Source organism: Poeciliopsis prolifica, unplaced genomic scaffold (genome assembly GCF_027474105.1).
Source record: "Poeciliopsis prolifica strain line A6 unplaced genomic scaffold, Auburn_PproV2 SCAFFOLD114, whole genome shotgun sequence".
NCBI lineage: Eukaryota > Metazoa > Chordata > Actinopteri > Cyprinodontiformes > Poeciliidae > Poeciliopsis > Poeciliopsis prolifica.
The window spans coordinates 763,466-777,003 of NW_026562489.1; the positions used below are offsets into that span (position 1 = coordinate 763,466).

The 13,538-nt window shown below is 37.4% G+C and overlaps 1 pseudogene; it reads right to left on the bottom strand.

The window, feature by feature from the left end:
- Nucleotides 1–13,538, bottom strand: part of LOC129354640 (receptor-type tyrosine-protein phosphatase T-like) — a 162,055-nt pseudogene that overhangs the window by 70,584 nt on the left and 77,933 nt on the right.

The window sequence follows — 13,538 nt, forward strand, 5'->3', positions numbered from 1 at the left end:
TTCAGCTGCTGCAGTTTTCTTTCACACTGCATTGTGTCAAACAATCTTCCCCGTCCGCCTTTGATGGCGCTGCACCAACAACAACACACAGTGCAGGAACAATTTTTGTACATCAGTAGGGAGAGTTAAGAAGAAGAGTGCAGGCAGTTATGACCAGCATTAAATTGAACCTGTAGCTCTCAAAAGCCAAGTTCCCCTAAAGGCCAGCGTGACATTTACAAGAGAAAAATGCCCACCTGAGACCAACTGTCTAATTATACCAGACACACAAATATGAGTAATTTTAAGAAGAAAAATAAAAAAATGCAGTTCGTTCTTTTACAAGATGCGATCTGCGAGAGGGAGGGTCAGTTATCCCCAAAAGAAGCACAAGGTAAGATGGAAGATTGACGAAAGTTACAGTTTTATTTTCAGTCAAAACGTCTGTCATTTGAAGCAGCCAATAGAGGGACATGAACATAGGAAGCTCTGCTTTTTTCTTTGATTAATATTGATCTGATATTAATATCTCTATTGGTCTTAATACTGAAAAAAATCAGTTTCAGATGAATAAAGGCAGATCTATTCAGTCTAATTCTATGCCTAGTCCTCTAAGTAATGAAATGCTTCAATGTTTATTTTACATTATATTTAGAACTAATTTTGTGATTAATTAATTATACTTTCAGGACCATTTGGAAGAAGATCTCTATATTTTACATTCACCAACGTTGTGAAGCTGTTATTTTTGGCTGTCAATTTCACTGATTGAGGAAATTAAATTTGGGTTATTTTTCCATGACCAAGCTTGAGACGCTATTGGTGTAAGTAAGAGTACTGTACTGGCCAAATGAATTTGTAATTCAATACATTTGTGTCTGTGTTTAAAAACATAAATATGTTAATTCAGTGCTGCTTCTCTGTATCGGATCGACTGATGCTTTCTCTCAGATATCTGTACTGGAAGTGCATTCCTTTTCTTCTTAAGGTTTCTGGAATAATTTACGGATAAAGTTCTCCAGACGTTGACAATGCTGCCAGGAAGTGTGAATCTTGATCAATTTCATCTAGAGCAGAAGTGCAGATGAGTTTTACTCACTGAAGCCGTTGAGGTCTGGGCTGGACGTGGAGAACGGGTCGTCTTTGTGCAAGGTGCTCACTTTAGTGGTGCTCTTATCAGCCGTGGTGACCGGACCCATCTCCCTCTGCTGGGTGGAGCTGCTCGCAGTTTCCTTCTGCTTTTTGGCCAACTTCCTAAAAGCCAAACAAACATGGAAAACATCTAACCAAAGACATGAATACAAGTTTGTGAATTATGGTAAGTTATATTTATACACAAAGTTTTGATAATTTGACGAGTGAATTGAGCACAGAATGAATCCATAAGATATGGATACTGCCATGCATTTAATAAAGGATCCGTCGACTTGAATAGGCCATCTTTAAATTCAACAGCATGTAAACAGGTGCCAGAGTTTAACTGTCAGAGTTAAACTGCAAGAGTTTGGAAAAAAAAAATTGAGAAGCAAAATGTCGTTATAACGCGAGTTTCTCGATGAACGACAAAATCTCTTTATAATCTCTTTGTAAAAATGAGAGTTTCTTGTTATAAGGAGATATTATTTTATGTTCCTCTGATTAAGACTCGTTAAAGGGCATAAAGAGACTCACTATGATCCTCCTTCTCACGCTGTTTCTTCTAGATGACATTTAAAAATCCCAAGAAGTATTGATGTTTTACTGTTCCAACCTCTCTTATTTAAAAGAGAATATATTTTGGATTTAATGAGATTTAAATATCATTTTAGCAGGCTTTACATCTCGTTATAATGACAAAGTTTTAGGGTTTAAATGAGATGCCACTCCTAAATTTACTTTGAAGTTGAACGCTTACACCTGTCATCTCGTCCCCACCAGATTTTCACATCACAGAGATTAACACACGTTTTGTTTATTCCTGACAAAAATAAAGTCTAATTTCAGAAGCTGTGACAAATCCCTCGAGTTCCTTTCACATTGCATGTGGAAACGCTCTGACTTTCAGTAATAAACACAGCTTTGGGTTCTGCTTTGGCCATCTTCCATTTGAATTCACCAAACTTTTCCGTGACTATTTAGAATTATTTTCCCACCACATTTCTTCCTCAAACGTGATGATTCCCCATCTTTCCTCCAGTTTTAGTCGCTAACGATTTAAATCCCGTTATATAGATTAAATTATGGAACCACGATTACATAAATTGTTGATGGTTTTGCTTACATAAATCTTGTTTGCAAACAAACAATCCCATTGTTGGGTCTCATAATTAGTCATGAAAGCAGTGATTATTTTGCGTTCTTTAAGGCAATTAGCACAAAAATGGAAAGACGATGTGATTTACTGCTGAAAGGTGACCACAGTAAAACTATTGTTCTTTGAAGCTGAAAAACAATAAACGTCTTTAAGTAAATATGTTCCAGGTTCTCTAAACACATGATCAGTCATACTTGGATAGGACACCAAGCCTGAAATTGCCAAATGATAGTATTACTATGAGAATGAGATTTTTTAGGTAAAAACACTGACTGGTCGGTATGACATTCATATTGTATTTAGTACAGCATCTAAACCTAGATATTGCTTTCCCCTCAATGCTTGCTTGTCCCATCTGTTAGCTGCTTACTGATGAACATGTTACAGAGTCTGATGATGCTTCAGGTTTAGAAACCACGAAGGAAATCAGACATCAAAGTTGAACCCTGCAAACTGGACTCACAACAAAATTCATCTCGTCTTGTGTGAATTTTCTTGAAAAGTCAGAAATACTTTGAGTCTAAAAATGCTGGAAGTGATAATTAGTGCACTTCATCTTAAAAGAACGTTGCTTCTTCAGAAAGCTCTGAGCCAGCCATGTAAATGAACTGCCTGTCCTGTTTTGTTCTGCAGTTTGACTCATCGCTTGGACTCAAATCTTTTGCACATTTCCAAACTTACGACGCCATGAGAAACCCGCATGGCCATCAGTAAAATACGTTTGGCAGGTTTTCTTTGTAATTTGTGTGTTGATGAAATAAAGTTATGTGGAATGCAATGTAAAATCTTTAACTCGTGACAAAACTTCAGTGCCGTCATGAAGTAATTAGCTGGTTTCTTTGCCATGAGTGAGGCTGTGGAAAAAATAAAAACTGATCTCAGTGAGTTTATTGAGTATTCTTTGACCAGCATGAACTATTTTTTACCCAAATCCTCCTTCAAATTGCACATCATGTCTTGCAAAAGGCAAACTTTTAAAAATCTAATCATAAACATGGAGATAGAAATGCAGTTTGGCCTTTGCTGTGAGTTAATTTGAAATGTGAAACCAATGAATAGGAAGCCAATATAATATTTCTTCATCTTTTCACCTTTCAATAAATCATTTACTAACCAGTACTGCGGTGAAGTGCGACCCAACAGAAGCTCTTTATAAGTTTAATTTCAAGGGAGTGACATGATTAGCTTCTTTTAGTCTTGTTGAATAGCTCTTTATACTTTCTGAAGTCATTTCAAAGTTTTTCTTTGGAGTTTGCATGATGTTTTACTCAATACTCAAATATTAAATGACGACTAACAGTGGAAAAATTGGGAAAAAAAACCTACAAGCCCAAAAGAAGCTTGAACCCTGAAAAAATGGAAGCAGTTAATATGATAGAGACGAACGTTCAGACGCTCAGCTTCCCTGTCCCATTGTTCACCAAGTCATCATTCTGAAGAACATGTGAAACTTTAGTTTCTGTTTGCAATGAACCAGAAAGAAAAGCTTTACAGGTCTGTGACTGAATTCTGATGTGCAGACAATCTGTGTAGCTAACGGACTAATTGACCTTAAACTAGCTTAGTGTAACTGGTATATTTGTGCACAAACAATCTATAACATTTTGTTCAAGTTGTTCTAAAAGGAGTTACTTTATCAGCGAACATATTCAAGTCTAAATTAGCATCTCAATGCTAAACATGTGGCAGCAGCACAGATGGCACCGATGCTAATGTGAGAGTCCACAGTCCACATTTTTTTAAAGAAAAGTATGTTTTCAAATTCACATTAAAGAAACATTTGAAAGCACTTTGAACCAATCTGATGGCTGAAAATCCTAACAGATTTAAACAATAAATATCTCTATTTATTCAATAATTTAGCAGCAAAATTAGATTTTTAGTTGAAAAAAAAACAAACATTTTAAGCAGAAAATTTAGGAATCAATAAAAATAAAATATAATCTGTCCTCTGTCTACGAAAAAGCCTAGCTGCTCCGAACTAATCCAACAAATAGCTAAACTTTATTTTTATCAGCACATCAACACATTTTTCTGACGTTAAGGGTGAAAGAGTCACAAATGACAAACAGTGGACTGAGTTTTTGCATAAGCATTGATTCTTGTGTGCTTCTGGAGGCAAATATTTGAGCTCCTCAGAGCTGTGTGTACTGGACATTCAGTCTTTTCGCCTCTGAGTGTTGCACGTGTCGGCTGTGTCGGGCTGCTGGTCCACGCTGGGCAGTGAGTTGGCGTGTTCCTCTGTGACTTATCACGATGCCGCCTCGTTGCATGTGTTTCTGATGGAATGAGCCGTCTCTGCAAAGCCAGTTCAAAAAGGCCAATGCAAGACAAATGCATTTTGCACTGCATGGCATGATTGAGACATAAGACCTTCCTTTTCAAGAGCAGCCTCTGCTAACTTTAGTAATATGAAGGTTCACAGCCACTCTACAAGTTATTCAGTGAATACTAGAAGCTTAATAGTTAAAACAAAGCACAGACAGAATTTTGTCTTGTGTTTTCTTTCTGGCTTCCCTTAGAGATTGAGAAGGTGAATGAAAGATTACAGTGGCTGTATTTTAAACCGGAATGGATGTGTATTGTCAAAACCCTTTGGTAATTTCAATAACATGTATCACTCAATAATATTCTGAGTTTCCTGGGTTATTAGGTTTTTCTAATAACCCCTGCATGCTCACAGATCAGTATCCACAGATTTAACTATTCCCAGATTTTTCTTTTCTCTGCGTAAGTCCACATTTTTGCCAAAAATTCACATATCTACTGTATTTGGAATTAATTTATTCGGCGCTGATTGGCAGAAACCCCAAATCCGGAGAGAAGGAAGACTTCCTCTGCAGCCAGCTAAAGAACAATAAACCAAATCTTAGTGGAGGTGTGTGCGCATTAAAGGGGATGCATTATGCACATTCACTCCAAACAGTTAGTCGCCAATATTTCTCCAACTTTTGTCCAAAACATCATAAACTGATCTGGTTGTTTCTATCAGTTCATTACTAATATCTTTAATTTTGCTGAACAAACAATTAAACTTTTGCCACATCATGAGCTGCAGAATCATCCATGGTGGGCGTGTGTATTCTTGTTTACTTGCAGATGTTTATATGGTGTGTGTATTTTTGTGTGTGCGTGCGTGGGTGGGTGTGTGTGTGCGTGTGTGTCTGAACAGCGAGATTGCTCGCACGCTGATGCTTTTCTCTGTATTATGAGAGAATATAATAATCTGTGCTTGCAGCGCACTTTTTCCATTGCTGATCTTTTTGGTTTTATGAGGTGCTTGTTCTGCTTAAATGATTGTGAACGCTGGTGTGTGTGTGTGTGTGTGTGTGTGTGTGTGTGTGTGTGTGTGTGTGTGTGTGTGTGTGTGTGTGTGTGTGCGTGTCTGTGTGCATGCAAGCGCAATATTGTTGATCCCTCCGAAGGTCAGAAAGCAATAAACGAGAGGTCAGCTTTGGAAGAAACATCTCCTTTATCCCTATCAATCCGTCGGCCCTCTGTCTACTGGCAATAATGTCTGTGTAGGACCAAAGCAATATTCATTAAATGTATGACTGTGCAAAAGTCTTAAACCACCTTCATTTTCTTTGAATTTTCCTACAGAACACTCTTATGATAGTCTAACTTGAGCTGTTACATTCTCCACTCTTTGAACACATTATGAAGTATGGCACAAATCTGATCAACTTAGAAATTGGGCCGTACGATGAAAAAATGAATATAGGTTTTGAAAAAAGTGGATTTGTGTCACATTTGACTCGTATTTTTGCCGGCTGCGTGAATGTAGTCAGAGTCAACCTGAAGAAAGTCTGAAAACTAATCAATCAATTCTACTTAAGATTTAATATAAACTTTTACACAAAAATACTGAATATTTCATTGACAGAATGAAAACAAACCTTCCAAAATATCTTCCTTCTAATAAAATCAGGTTAATCTCAATATTTGAGAACCGTAAAACCTACTCTATGATTGGGGCCAAACCTACTCACTGGACTATTCCTGCCTATCGACTGCACTTTCATTAAAAAAGTAGGGAGAAGAAGAAAGGCAAATTGGCCAGAAAGAGAATAAAGAACGTAAAAAACTGAAGAATGTATATAATCAGTGAAGTGGTAAAAGCAACAGGCAACGTCTCAGAACTTTTATGGGAAAGACTTTCTCATTATCGTTCCCATTCTTTCCCTGCACTTCTATATCACATTTATCCCAATAATGGGCTCGTTTAAATGACAAATCCCTCGTATTGTAATTTGCAATGAACGGGACATAATCCTTCTTTAATGAATATCACAGCGGCAGTTCATTAACTGCTCAGGTTACCCCACCGGGCGCCGGCCCTACCGAGAGTCATGAGTTACTTGTGCGCCCCCGGCGACGCTAATTGCAGGCTGTTTGATGTGTCGATAATGAGAGATGTGTGATGAGGGAACGTTCAAAACCATGAGGGAAAGCTGCACCGTTCCTCCGGTGGCTTTAAGAGCAGTTTTGGTCCCCAGAGACACGAGATGGGAGGGAATGAAGTGAAGCAGAGCAGAAGTACTCATGAAACGGGTAAAAAAAAAAATCAGCTTTTTAATTGTTTCTTATGTGATGTATGAGACGTCAGGAGCACTTGAGGGGTTCATTTCCCAAAAGCTGTGTTTCCATTAAAAAAAGACTCATTACTGAAGGTTATTCATTTTACAGAATGAAGAGACTTCCTTATTTTATGCTTAATTGTATAGGGTGAAATGACGTAGGATGAACCGCAACGATTCGGGATTGTTTAATTTGAAGCGAGTTCTTTTTAGAATAATGCATCAATATTAAACCAATGGAGCAGTCTGCAGCTTCCTGACCCAGCTGCTGCATCAACAGTTCACACTGATAAAACTCACATTAACCAGCAGGGCAAACATGGCAACATCAGAAACAACAAGGTGGATTTAACTTACCCTCTGAATGCATAATGGCAGACAAAGAGTGTGCATTTTTTTGTCAACAAGATTCTAAAATGGAAAACTTGGTTCAGAGACAAGTGTAAGGAAAACTAATGATTTTGGTTGTCTGGCAGCACAGGACATCAGAAAAATTTTAAACCATCATAAGTTGATTGATAATACAGAAGTCTATATTTTTTCTAATTTACAGTGAAGATATAAAGAAATACATATTTTATTTTCCCCATTTAATTTTAGCTAATATTATTTTTTTTAACAAAGTGCCATTTGCTTTCCATGGCTCTTATTGGAAGTAACTCTAAGAACGGTGATAAGAAAAACCATGGATGTTTGCCGTAAAATCCAAACCGGTTTCTAATGTGCTAAATAATGCATATCAGGATATTGATGATGTTATCTATTAAACAGTTTTAAGCATTTCATGAACTGCAGTTGTCCCTGTATACAATTATGCAACGATTCTGGAAAAATCTTTAGACTTCTAGAAAGTAACCAATTTAAAACTTAATCCAGTTATACTGCTATAAACTCTAACATTTATGTTTGAGAGCTACATGATTGATCTTTGCTCAATTAAAGCCAACAGTCTTGAATTTGGTGACCAATCAGAAGAGAACAGGTGAGACGCCGAAGTCTCAGTGCAGATATTTGGTTTGGAAATAAAATAATCAAATCCTTTGTGTCAGTCCTACTAGTAAATATTAAGTTGTCGTTCTTGTCCAGGTCAAGTCAGAACAAAGTGATGGTTGAAAACCCATCAAGAGATTAATAAGCTATCAATACTCATCAATTACTTTTATGTTCACACAGCAGGTCTTGATGCTCGGCACATGTCAACCATACGAGTGGCAACAAACGTTAGTCCCAGAAGCTTGGCCATTGAAATCTGTGTCTATTGTTCTGTTTCTACTTTATTATCAGCAAAACAAAATCTCTTGGTTGTTAACTTTACTCAAAATATTCAAAGCTAATCAGAGAAATCATGACTTGACAGGACAGATTTCATTTGAAGTCCTTTATGTTAATTTTATTTAATGGTGGCAACCAAGTTACTTTGTCCTGAATACAGAAGCACCAAGGATAAATATCTTTTCTTTGTGAGTAATGTGGGATGAGCTGTTATTCCTCTCAGAGCAAATTCTGTCTCTTTTGGAGTTTCTTAGAAATGTGGGGGTTCTTTCACCAGATCTTCATCAAAAAGTGAAAGTATTTCACCTGCAGCTGACCATCTCTGTTTCTTCAAAAGAGAAAATATGATTCTGAACAGGGGATTGCATTCATTTCAGTCGGTGCTCCGCGGATCCACAGGCCGACCCGGAGGTGTCCAGTAAAACAAGCGGAGCAACATTTGTTTCACTTGTCAAGGAATTGGCAGAAACTCCTGTATTATGCTGGGGCTGGCCTCAGCCAGTCGGCTGGCAGCTGGATAACTCAATAACCTGGATCCCCTGCTAGAGTCTGCAGTCAGACAGGCAGTCAGTCACCTCAAGATGACAGCGGTAGCTCCAGAGGAGGCTGCAGGCGAAACCCAAACAAACTTTCATCTGAGTATCACAACCCAGACAAGGGAGGGCGAGATGGAGAGCTACACACAGACACACACGCACACGCACACACACACACACACACACTGCAGGCATGCATCAGCCTGACACATTTAAATTCCCCCCCTCATATGATGGCTCCTCAGGCTACCCTTGTAGATGTGAATGGAAGTTTCTTCACCTGCATGTAGATTTATTTAACAGCATAATAAATTAATTTTGCTTTATTTAACTTGACAATGGATTCCTAGAAGTGTTTTTGCTATGCAATTAGTTTGATGGTGTAACAGCTGCTTTTAATAAATGAGCTGAACTTATTTACAAATTGACTTCTTGTTAAAATATGATGAATAAAAATAAAAGAAAAGTAAACACTGCAGCATGATTATCTTCTGTTGCAGTGGTAAGAATTTGCTTGAAGACATGATATTTCTTTCATGATATCATGTGTTTTTTTCCCCCACATACAGTCATATTCTGTAAATTTAAATATTTGTTCTGATGAGACTCATTTGTCTGACTAAAAATTGACATCCTTTAAGCAGGTATTAAACATACTTTTCTTTAAGCTCGCTTTTCTGATGTAATCCAGTTTCATTTTCACCATAATTACTGGGATAAAAACCTTTATGAGTTATTGAATGGATCTGTATACATAGCCAGATTTTCCTTTTGTGAATTACACTAAACTTATTAAATTTATTGATTTTTTTCTTTTTGCACAACTTAGAGTTTTGAAGATATATTTACTGTAGTTTTAATCCTATATTTGAGTAAAAGCAGTTATATCCTCCTGTGTTGCTTAAAACAATAAACTATTGATGAATACAGCAAAACCAAGTTATCCATAAGACTTTTGGGGTGAAGCTGATAATAGTAATAGTTTTGGTTGAAATGATCCTCCCTGTTGAAACTTGCTTTGCATTACAAGTTGTTATCACCTGCCATATGTTTGCCAAACGTAGTTAAAGTTAAATCTGAGCGTCAAAATCCTAAATTAAAAACAATCTGTTGAATGCTGTCACTCCAGATGCATCAGTTTCTCTCTATAAAGGAGCAGCTTTAGCTGCTGTCAAAGAGCCTTAGGGGAGCCGTTTTAGGAGAAAGTTTGGCCAGGCAATGATTTTTCCACTTAGTTAGGACTCACACCAGATTTAAAGAGTTTTCCAGACCTTTGAAGATGCTTTGAGAAGCAGAGATTCTCTGCAGGGATTTTCAGATGAGCTCAGGGCAGAAGAGTGCAGACGTGCACGCAGGTAGAGCGTGAAAGTGTGTATGCGTGCGTGTATGTGAGTGTGTCATTATGTGCTTGTGCATGCCTTAAGACAGCTATAATAGCTCTTCATTAGAAGTGGTTAATAAGCAGGAAATGGCCACTTGGTGAAGAAGATAAGAGTGAATTACATCGACCTTTTAGGGTCAGACTCTTTAAGAGGCAGGGCATGCAGGCGATCCAGAGGAAGCTGAACTCAAATGTTTCCTTATGCATCAGCATGGGTGGAAATTATCACAATATTTTACATATAATAAACAAATTATTGGACAAACAAAAAAAGTAAAATACATTAGCCTGCAACAAAAATACAGTTTGTACTAAAAACGTTTCAGGTTTTTAACGTAGTCCTGAATTTAGATCAAAGAATTTTAGAAAACTGATGTTGAAGTATTTCTCAAATATTATGGGAAATGGAAACTTCGTGTCGTTATTTCCTTATATTTTCATCAAAGCTGACAAATATTGTTTAAAGTGGTCTAAAATCCCTTTTCAAGCAACATAAATGAAAGTGCTCCTGAAAATACTGGGCAGCTAAATATTCCTGATATCTATGCCTATGCATGCCCTTGATTCTTGGAGGAAATAAATGAGCACGCAGTGATTTAAGTGCATAGCCAAAATAATACAGTGCTGAATTGGTGAGAGGGAAATTGACCATAGTTTTTCTCTGTGCCCTGACCCACTTGGTTCAGTGTTTTCTGTGAGAATTCAAGGTTAGTTTCAAGGAAAGAGCATTGTGTTTGGTTCCCAGGGGGGATTGGTCCATCCAAAAGTCTCTAGAGTATTTTTACTGAAGCAAATACCTTTACAGGCCAATGGGGTTTTCTTTACCAGTGCACAGTAAAGAAAGCTGCAGTATGTAACTTTTATAAATAAATACATTTTTAAATATTTGTTGAAACAGTCACTATGCCAAGACAGTATGGGAGGAGAAAGTAGTGAAAAATATGAAGACCCTCTGCCTTCTCCCAGTACTAACTAGAAACAACCAGTCAGAGCCAGGAGGTGGGTTTTAATGCTGTCAATAACCCTCCATGTGGCGCTGCTCATTCCCTCTGTCTCTCTCCTGTTGCTCTGTGGTGTGATGCAGTGAAGGCTCACTACACCAACGATGGTGGAAAAACGGTTGTTTCTCCACCAGTAGCACATACTTGAGTGATTGACAGCGCTAAAACCCTCCTCCTGGCTCTGATTGGTTGTCTTTGAGTCTGGAGCAGACAGTAGCTCAGGGAGGAGGTGGAGGTGTCTCATATGTGTTAACACCGTCACTGCATGGTGACAATTTAGACAAATAATTTGTTTTAATATATATGTAAAATGTGCTTTACATGCTGCAACTTTAAGCTAAAGGCAGGTTCTGTAAAAATAAAAATACATGCAAAATGCAGAAATCTTCAGTGAAAATGTCAGCAAGTGGATGTGATTTTTTTGATCTGACGATACTTGAGTTTTTTCTCCCCCTAAAGTGGGAAAGTATATTTTCTCACACAGATTCCCTCCAAAAAATGGAAATATGCATTTGATCTTACTTTTGCACAAACTTGCAAAATTGTAAACTGTGCAAACTAAATACCCTGACATACTGAGAATAAACTTCTCGATTTCTACAACAAATACATAGATTTTGAGACATTAAACTAAATATGAGATGTAAAACTAAATGATAGTTTTACTGATGTTCAAAGGTGATTTTGCAATAAAGATGTTTGTCCTAAAATCTGAGAATCTTTTAACCATGCTCTCAATTATTATTATTTTAAAAGTTAAGTGTGGTGAAAGCTAAACAGGACAAACATTTCAATGAAAAGAACGAAGTACGATGGGCTGAGAAAGCAGTAGTTCCTCTACTTACAGGTAATAAGAGTAGGAATAAGCATGTCTTCTGAAGCATGGTGAGGTGAGGCCGATGATGACAGAGCAAAAACCCAGAAGAAGACAAACACATTGGATTAGTTCATGATTTGAGTGAAAAATAAATCTGTCAACCTACACAAGCTAGAAATTTAGTTTCTTTGTGTCCTCATATTTACTTACTTTATTTAAATAAATATTTTTTGCAGGCCCTGTTCAATTATCTGGAATATTTTGTATTTATGGTAATTTGAGTCGTACAACAAGGTTAATATCTGAAATGATTTGCATTGCGTTAGGTTTTTTTGTATTGCTGAAATGCAAAACAAAAACTAAATTTTCATTTTGTTTATCTTTGAAAAGTCTTTTCTGTTGTTAAACTTAAGAAAAGCTGTGATGAGCTTAGAGACAGGAGAGTTGTTGGCCAACAATCTTGGAAGGGTTTGACGGCCATTTTGAAACTTTTTAAAGTGCTGCTGCCCAATGATGTGATGAAACCACTACATCATTGTTGTAGTTGGATTTTTACACACTTTATCTTAATCTTTAAGACATAATGAATGCCTCTAAACACTTAAGGTTATATTTAAAGAATTTAAATTGCATATCTTAAGTGCTTAAGAAGAAAGCAACTCAAATATTTGGTTCTTCAAGATATTTTATGTCTCATCCTAAAAACTTCTTCAGAACTGAAGATTTTATATTGCTTCAAAAAGCAAAAGAAAACAACTAATTACCTTAAGCTTAAACTCTTGTTTGACCGATAATCTACACTGGCATTTAAAAAGGTATCTCATTTTAAGAACTGCATATCTAGTAGTGTGTATGCTTTAGTTATGCAAGTAAAAGGCCTTTGCAGGCACAGCTGTGGCCTCCATCACCAACTGGCTGATTTGTTCAGACAGGGATGAGAGAAAGGCTGGGTGGAGATAGACAGGAGAGAAATGGATGCAGAGAACAAATGGAAATGAGGAGGATTTATCAGTGACAGGTTTAAGTCGTTGCTGTACTGATGCTGTAGGTTTGGTTTAAGAACTGCTCCGCACAAAATTAGTCTCAAGCAAAAATGTGCCGGTATTTTGGCTTCTTTTAATGGCTTCCCCACCCCAACATGCACCGTCCGTCCAATGAGATGCCAACGCCTGGAACACACACACACACAAACTCACACTTCACAGATTCTGGATGGTGGAGGGACTAAAAGGATCAGTATCTGCGTTCTTGCTTAATGCGACGGTAACCGTCTACGACTACAGGTTGTTCTTTCTCTCTTTGGAAAGGAAAAAAAAATAGTTGAAACTTAAGAAAATGGCCAAAGAAGAAAGTAAAAGAAAAGGCTGACGCATTTAAATTCCTACAGCCTTTACACACACTAACACACACAATGTAACAGACGTGCACTTAAACACATTTGCAACCCACCCACTGTTCACACTGCACTCTTTTCAAATGGCAGATGCACACACAGTCATAACCATAACCCTTTTAGGGCCTCTGCTGACATTGTCCTTATGATATTAATAAAATGCAGCGCGCTTGGAGCCGGGCTGTAAAAGCCACAGCAGTTAAAACTGCCCATAAATATTAATAAAGTGTAAAAAAAATAAAATAAAATATCAGCTCGGCAGAGAGACAGTAGCAACGTGTTTGTT